Genomic DNA, 9,643 nt, shown 5'->3' on the forward strand with positions numbered 1-9,643 from the left:
GCCCACTGTTAGGGACTGTGCCTCTGTTTTCTTAGGAAAGATCTGCTTAACAGTCTCTTCATCTCTAGATGTCCCATCTGTTATCTCATTGGAGAAGTCAATTATGACTTCAATGGATATGAATCCATTGCCTTTTTGCGATCCATACAGCTTCAACACCACTTTGTTGGGTCCTCTATCTAGGGTCAGGGTTCCTTTGAACTAGTCCGTCTTGGCTCTCGCTTCAAAAAGCCAAGGTCTTCCCAACAACAGGAGGTATGAGGTCCCATTGACCACCAGATATGTCAACCAATAGTCTCTTCTTGCAAGGGTTGTTTTTATGTATGGGAGGATGCCCAACGGTTTGATTCTACTTTGGTCCGCCAATCTGATAAGCCACTGTTTAGGCTAAGCTCCTTGCAACCCTAAGTCCTTCATTGTCACATCTATCATTATGTTTACTGATGAGCCTCCATCAATCAATGTATCTGAAATAAAACATCCTTCTATCCATACACTAATCTCTGGGGTTCCAGGATCTAGGAAGGCATTAGCCACATCTACTTCCTTTACAGGCTCCGAGGCCTTATTGGTCTTGGTTGCTATTGAAGGAGCGATCCTTAGTCCATGTCTTCTTGTCAAGATGCTTTTGAATTTCTTTGAGCAGCTAGGAGACATCATTAACAACTATCGGAATGTTAAGTTTGGTTTAAAACTGTCTAGGTCTTTGACCAAGTCATAATCTTTGATAGGATCCACAGGCTTCTCCAGCCTGCTAAGGAATGGGGCTACACCCATTTTCACATCTGTCATTATGTTTACTGATGAGCCTCCATCAATCAATGCATCTAAAATAAAGCATCCTTCTATCCATACACTAATCTCTGGGGTTCAAGGATCTAGGAAGGCATTAGCCACATCTACTTCCTTTACAGGCTCCAAGGTCCTATTGGTCTTGGTCGCTGTTGAAGGATCCATCCTTAGTCCATGTCTTCTTGTCAACATGCTTTTGAATTTCTTTGAGCAGCTAGGAGACAACATTAACAACTGTTGGAATGTTAAGTTTGGTTTAAAACTGTCTAGGTCTTTGACCAAGTCATAATCTTTGATAGGATCCACATGCTTCTCCAGCCTGCTGGGGAATGGGGCTACACCCATTTTCATGTTTCCTTTTTCTTCTAATAATTGTAGCATCGGCACTTCTTCTATTTTTGGAAGTGCTTCTGTCTCATCTATCTCCTGGGCCTCTTATCCTGCCGCTAGGACTATCTCTATGATGCTTTGTGACACTACAGTGCTCTATACTACACTGTTCTGTTCTGTATTGCTCTAACCCTCTGTTGGCAGGTTGAAATTCACAGTTTTGGCAGGAGAGTTATTTTCATTCTGAACAACTGGTTCCTTCTTCTTAGTGCGCATGACAGTGGCAACTTTCAACTCTACCAAATTGGAGGCCGGCTCTTGTGCCTTTTGTTGGCTATCAGTGGCATTGGCCTTTACAAGGGATGGATTTGGACAGTTTTTGCAGTGTGGCCTTCACCTTTGCATCGATTGTATAAGGGCTTGTAATCCATAGATCGTTTATGGTTTGGACAATTCGGGGAGATATATCTCTTTTCTCCACACCTGTAACATACCACTTTTGATCTCTGACCACTGCGAGATTGTCGTCCTCTATAACTTTGAGAGGGAAACCTCCTTGGACTAAAATTAGGACCAAACTCCCTAGGCTTTGGTCAAATATCTTGTGTTGTCATTCTGGATTCTAGCAAGTTGAATCTTGCATTTTCATCCTTCTGTCTTCGTTCATGCATCTCTTTCAGAGAGCAAATATCCTCTATGGTTCTTCCGCAAATAGTAGGAATAGAAGGCTCCAGGAATGGTTGATTTTCAAGTACATTCAGTGGTTGTCCCACTTGATGACACTTTTCGCACCATGTATTTTAGCGCATCAGAGTGGATATATTGGCGGTATTCACCTTCAGCGTCTGTAGCTGCTCTGTAATCACATCCATAAGCTCTTTCTTGATACTTGCTGAGTTGGATAAATATTCCTTCATATTTTTACCTCCTGAAGTCCTTGTAGTAGGATTTTGGGAAGCTTCTATAATTACTGCATACACTGGTTGGGTTGATCCAGAAGTTTGTCTGTTCTGGTTTTGATTCAGAGCTCCTGTTGAGACTTGGGGTTGTTGATTCTAGTTGGTAGGGTTCCACTGTTATTGAGTCGCCATTGGAGGAACTGTTTGGGTTGATCCAGAAGTTCCTCTATTCTAGTTCTGATTCAGAGCTCCTATTGAGACTTGGGGTTGTTGATTCTAGTTGATAGGGTTCCACTGTTGTTAAGTCGCCATTGGAGGAACTGTTTGAGGCCACTGTTGTTGTGGTTGAACCATCATTTGAGGCACTTTCGTCTGTGGTGACCATAGTGGATTAGGTGCATTATACTGGGGCACTGTTTGCATCTGAGGATAGGGGTAAGGAACGATCCCTAGGACTGTATTTGGTGGGTATACCATTCCAGGCATGGGAGGAGGTAAGACTCCTCTTCCTGGAGTCATTGACAGCCTTGCTTCAACTTCTTCATACAATCTTGCACGTTCCACTGCAGCTTGCAGATTGACTGGTCTTCTCAATTCCACGAACTTGTAAACTTCTGGTTGTAGGCCTCTAAGGAACACCCCTTTCTGAATCCCTTCGTCCAAATGATGGTTAGTCTATCTCTTCAGGATGGATTCCATTCGTGAGACATAAGCTTCTACTCTTTGTCCAGAGGACTGACTTAGGTTCATGAACTCCTCTCGCATCCACTCTTCAAAACCTTCACGCCTGAATTTAGTAAGGAAGGCAAACTTTAGATCTTTCCAAGTGCCAAAATTTCCTACTGCTTGTCTCTCATACCACTGAAACAATGCGCCTTTGAAAGTGGTGGGGAATATTGCTAACCAATGCTCAAGGGTTCTCGAATTGTTAGCCACACATGCTACCATGAATTCTGCTACATGAAGATCATGATTTTCATTGTACTCTCCCTTAAAAACTGGCAATGGGACTACATTTGCTAGCCTGTCTTCCATATTTCTAGGACGAATCTGTCTAGGAAGGGGACCTTGAGTTGCCATGGGGACTTCTGTAAAGAGTGCTTTTAAGGCGTCAAAGGAAGCTTCTGCTGCGAGCTCGTTCTCAACTTTGATTTTTTCCTTCTCTCTTCTCACGTATCTCTAGACTCGTTCTAATGCTTGTCTCTTGATTGTGTCACTCATCAGGTCTTGGCTCCAACCAGTTGGTCTCTACTCACCAGAATAGAATCAGAAAGGGGTTTAGTCTTTGGGGGATTCTCTGGCCAACATCTCTTCTACTTCCGTCTTTTCAGCATCTCTGAATTCGGCTTTCAAACCACTATAGAGAGGAAGATATTCTGTTCTGAAAGTAGTTGTTGTGCCATTATAATAATGCTAGCTTCTGAGGGTTTCAATAGTGTATGTTGTGAAAAACACTCTATCTACCAACTTCCAATGGGTTGCTAATTGGACAAACATGAGATTGTCAGTGCACCAAGCATCCCACGTATCCTGCTATTGAGCATCCAGGAACAAATTCCAACTCTTTTCCTTCTTGTTTTCGTGAACCTCCACTGACCACGACTCTTGAAGCTTCTTCACAATCTCCCACCAAGTAACACAATATTAGTGAGTTTGGGAATCTTCCAATTCCCATTTTTTGAATACTAAAAAGGTGGCACGCGGATAACACGCCCATAAGTTTCTCAAAACCATATGATGTGACCTATCATTGGAAAGTGCTTGAAAAATGGAATCTACTGAGCTATAGACCGCCCGATTTGGAGTTATAGTGTTCAAGTTATGACAAATCCAAAGATTTGACCACGTGTCCCAAACTTATGGAAAATTCCCATATTCCCCAATAGTCTTGATGATGTCTGGAAACTTCTCAATGAATGCCAAATCTTCCATGGGTAGTCATTCTCTCTGTTTTTGCTCTTCATTTTGTTCCCAAACAGTTTGCCACCAAGATGCAAGTTTCTACTGCTTCAACAGGGAGAGAAAACTGTCCACCACATAGAGCATGCATCATGATGGTAATATGTTTCCGCCATTGTGGGATGAAATTATTGTGGAAAGTGGCTTTGATAATGAGAATCTCCAACTCTTCAGTGGAGGAAGGAACTTTGCAAACATCCATTGAATTCTCCTCTTCTTGGCAATGCCATTTCCTTGATTTTCAACCTTTGCTGATGCTTGCTGATGGCTAGTTTCCCCGGTTGTGCACCAAAAACATGGATCCCCAAGAGAAACACCAAGAAAAAGTGGATTCTACTACAATAAAATCTATTTTTTAACATCAACAAGCTTCTATTTTGTTCTTTTGATGACCAAAACAAAGAAAACAACAATTCTTCACGCAGCATCATAGTAGATATCTCCCATGGATTTGATAGAATCAACCATAATCTTCAACATCTTCATAGAATCCATCAATAGAAAAATGAAAATAAAAGAATACACCATTTTTTAATGGAGATCAATCACATAGTATTCATCTTCAATGTCTTCATAGTTCTCTCTCTCAATCTCTCATATATAGTTACACTGTTTTGATAGAATTTGGCTATCTCTAGCTCTCTCTCTCTCTCTCTCTCAATAGTACATCATCTCCTCACTATAATACTCTCAATAATCCTTCTTAGGTCATGGATGCACCTCCCAAGAGGTATTTCTGATGTGAAGAGGCACCAGAGCCACTATAGTGTCTCTTCATAGCTCACTACTGTCACTGTCACTTCAGTTTTCTTCAGTCTTCAGTAGCTGCTTCTTCCATTTTGTTTAGCTCTTTTGAACTTAGATTCATCCTTTCCAAAAGTTAGAAAACTTTCCCAAAGTTACACATACTTTCTAGAAAACACTTACATAAGATCTACAGAACAATACAGTACATTACCAGAGCAGTTATAGAGAAGAGACAGAGCAGAGACAGAGGCTCTACAGAAGGTCTACAGAGGGTTACAGAAGGTCATCAGAACCTCATAACTCATACTAAAACCATTCCAAACTATAAAAAACTATTCAATAAGCTTCCAAAAGATTTCAATCTTCATCAATCATCAATCCATGCTTCATACAGAAGAAAATTAGAACAAAATAGAAGCTATACAGAAGGTATACATAACCAATCAGAACCTCAACAGAACCTATCAAAACATCACAGAGCTTCATATCTCTACTGAGAATCATCATGAACTTCCAAAACATAATCAATATCATCTAAAAAACTCTCAAACACTTCCTTTATCAACCATATATCACTCTAAATCCATCAAAAATCAATCATTCAAACCTCAAAAACAACAAAAATCAGTCAAAAATTTAGTTTTTTTCCACTCTCAAGACAATTCTGTCACTATGGTAATGAAGATGTCTCACAAGTTTGAATTTAAGATGTATCAAAAGTGAAAATACTCCAAGATTTTGTCTTCAATTATCCACTCTCAAGGTTAAATGCCGAGTGAGAAGTCTTGATCCGTTGAGCATAATTACAAAGGCAGCGGGTAAGAAGGAAAGGCGATCTCTCTGCCTTCAGCTTGCTCCCAATCATTATCAACAACAATCAAAACAACTTCTTTATTATGGCCTTCAATATGTAGAACAAGTATACTCCATGAAATTATCTTGATTTGAGTACTCTTGATCCATTATTCTCATCTTTCTTAGCGTCCTTGTGATGAGCAACATTCATGAACCCCCACACGAATCTCCTGTGACAATGTCTATCTCTAGTAGACCGTCTCACAACAAGCTTCTTATTCAATAAACTTGTTATTTTTACTTGCATCGATTCGAGTGTATTAACATATCATAAGCTTATAATGGTCATGCATCAGAATGACCATTCAGGATATGCACATATTTACTAATTTTACGTGCATAGATTTGAGCTTAGTAACCATGTTGAGAACCTTGTAATGGTCATGCATAAAAATGACCATGAATAAGAATTTCAATTTCTTTAAGAAAGTAACTAGATAATACCACCTAAGAATGAGCTTTTGACTCATTAGAGGATATACGTATGATGCTACGCATCACAACATGGGTTCAACTTTTAAATTTTTAACACATAGAGCAAACAATCCATAAAGAATTGTGTTACTAATTGTGAAGTCATGATAGCACATTCATGATGAAAACTTTTAAGAAATAATGTTTGTAGTGAAAATTACATTGGTTAACTTGGCCATGATGACAATAACCATGTAAACTAAGTGAGATCAAATTCGTAGGCTTCCTTGAAAGAAAACTAAGATAGTTTCTTCATTGAACCTGGCTATGTCACTTCAAGAAGAATGAAGAGCATAGGTGCATTAGAATTATGTGTTCTACGACAGGGAACTTTCTCAAGGCTCCTTGATCAATATATGGCCATCAAAGGAGCTGCAATAACACAATACAAAACCCCTCCTTGTATTGTCTCAAAATATGTCCTTTCATTTCTTCTAAAAAACACATCAAGTAGGCATTTTAGCTCGACCATATTCCATTAACATAACTAGACTTATTATTGTACAGTATGGAATGTGTCTAATATTCAAATATTAGTTTCGCTTCAAGGAAACCTACAAATTTTATCTCACTTAGTTTACATGGATACTATATTGTCTCAAATGAGATGCAATAACACAATACAAAACCCCTCGTTGTATTGTCTCAAAAGATGTCATTTAATTTCTTCTAAAAAACACATCAAGTAGACATTTTAGCTCTGCCACATTCCATTAACATAACTAGATTTATTCATCAAACCAAGTTGATTGGACATTGTGTTCTTGGTTAGGAGCCTTATTGAATAATGTATTTTGGATGTTGTTATAATTATTAAGAGGATAGAGTGGCTTGCGTTGTGAATCTTGGATCTCCCAAAAGATTATATAATGGCTTGTTGCTTCCTTTTGATCACCATAACTTGAATAATCTAATATATCCATAATGTGTCCACTTAATGCAGCCAATCTAGTAGCTGCCTTTTCATCACTATCTTCAAATCCTTTTCGGTGACCTTGTCAATGTTGACACTTAAGACCACATTTTTTCTACGCACATAGCTAAATTGGGGTGATTGCTTGAAGAAGCCAGTCACCCTAAGGACACCACCTAGCTTGTATCAATAGAGACCTATAAAAATAAGCAAATAAACTAAATGTTAGAGCATGTAACAGAAGTTATATCCAAACACTATGGTCTATGCAAAGATTAATTAAGGTGTGTAGTTGTGCAACGCCAAGAAATCATGGGATGTTGATCAATAATTAGTGCTAAGAAAGCATGTATGTCAACTCTTGGCACTCATTTTGAAAGCATGGGAGCAAGTCTCTATAGAAATGAAATGCATGGGAAGCTATACAAGATGTAACAATATTGTGTGCTCTTGAGTTCTTTGGGTTGATTTCCTATGACTCGGAACTTCCTAGACCCTTTGAAGCCCCCAAAATAGAACTGGAATGATGTAGCACCTTCTCTAGCTTAAGTTTTTTTTTTTTGTTAGACTTCAAGAAAGTCTGACAAGTGGTACGACAACACTAACCTAAACCAACCTCTTAAGCGAATGAATTAAAGGTCAAATGTGGACCAAGAACGGTTCTACAATCTGTTAACATGTTATTTTTTGTCCCACTTGATAGAAGGAAGACAAATGGGTAGTGTTTGTAAAACACCAATATCTTTTTGTGTGTATCGACTACAATGTTCATGATAAATCAAGGTCCAATGAACTATGAATTGTCAAAATTTCAATAGAACCTTCAAAATTTAAAGAAATACTTTTAAAACTTCAGACTTTGTAATCGTTGAGTTATATGAACCTTCAAATTTTGAAAATTTTTAGCTATAAAAATGAGAGCATATTTACATGTAAATTATATATCATTCAAAAATCCTTCCAAAATTTGAGGTTTTTGTATGTGTTGCCAATAGTGATACCAAAAATGTTCTTTGTGAAGATTGAAAAAGGGTGGCATGTATACATGTAGTAGTAGTCATGATGATTTCATACTCTTGACCCACTTTGACGTCAGTTAAGCAAATCGGTTCACTGCCCTCGTAACGATGGGCCCTTGACAAAGGTATGAACTCAAAGTAAGCCAGGCTCGGGATGACTGTGAAAGAGACTTCAAAAGGGCTAGATGTAGGGTCTAGGTTGACACCGACCCAGCCCACCAAGGCACCATTGTCAACACTGACCACGGGAATCTCGGAGCCCGTGAAGTGTCACACTCGGTCCATGTAAGGTTCCATGGCTCCTGCATTGATGGATAGCAGATACTTACACCATGGTCACATGCTGCGCACAAACCCGAGCCAACACGTGTGAGCGCTCTCGGCTTTGGAGCATATCTCGCTGAGATGCACCACAATCTCTGGGTTGGGCACAAGCAAGCTGGATAATTTTTGCGTGGAAGCATCGCTTGATTGATTGCATAAGCATGGATTCTAAATGCATAAGTCTTGACAGTCCTTGCACTCATGGTCTAGACTATCACACCATATGCAACGGAGAATACGATCATTTCTGGAAGGATTCATAGGAGTAGAAGAGGATGTGATAGAAATTGGAGCTGGGTTAAGTGGTTAATGATCTCTTCTGGCCATCTTTATCTGAAGATCCTTCAAACTCTTTAAAATTTCTTACACCATGTCTTGGACAGTTGGTTTGGGAGATGGCCTGAAAAATTTTCATGCAGGAATAGGCATAGGCATAGACATAGGATGAGGGGTGGAAAAAGTGGAAGGAGTAGTAGGAGAAGTTGAGGTAGGAGAAGATATCATTAGGGGAGTTTTCATACCATTTTGTAGATGAGCCTTCCATCTTCGACTGTTCCTTAATGTGGAGACCACATTAATAGCATCTTGTCAATCCATCTTCAATCCCATAGGCTATGTATGGTCTTCAAGAAGCTCTCCCAACTCAACTTGAAGTGCAGGATAAGCGGCTTGCAAGAATAACTCCACTTTCTTCATGTTTAGGGATTTTTGTTCAAGTGCATCCAACTGGTTGTAACGTTCTTCAAAATCGTGCAATAACTCGGAAGCAACAATTCCTCTGTTGGGCTATTAGACCCACTCTCTGAACGTCTTCTGAGTAGCAATACCATAATCCTCCAAGAGATATTTATCTTTCAGCGCCTTCTTGAAGATGTTCCAATTTGAATCTTACACAAATAAATCTATCACTATAACCTGCAAAGAAGGCATGACAAGCCATAAGAAATAATTGCTCCAGTTGGTAGAAACTCCAAAGAAGCTCATCTAGCTTTCGAAAGTTTTAAGATAAACTGAGACATTTCGGTCATCAAATAATCTACATTCACTTACCACGGCCTCAATCACTTTGGTTGTGACATGTGTATGCTCTTGTTCTTGATGTAGCATTCGTTGTTGATCCAATTGTTGTCGATTTAGTTGCTCTCGCTATTGCATAGATAACTACATCCTACTGATTGTGCATCATAATAGCCATAGATAGGGTTTGCAATAAATTCTTCATCTCAACGGTTGAAAAGGAAGAAGCACTCAATGATAACGTGGGTGGAGTATTTGAAGAGTCTTCTGTCTCGACAATCAGAAGTGACAGTTTCACGTCGAGTTCACTAGGT

This window comes from Lygodium microphyllum, chromosome 1 (genome assembly GCF_053477565.2).
Source record: "Lygodium microphyllum isolate KBCC chromosome 1, Lygodium_microphyllum_v1.1.10, whole genome shotgun sequence".
Lineage (NCBI taxonomy): Eukaryota > Viridiplantae > Streptophyta > Polypodiopsida > Schizaeales > Lygodiaceae > Lygodium > Lygodium microphyllum.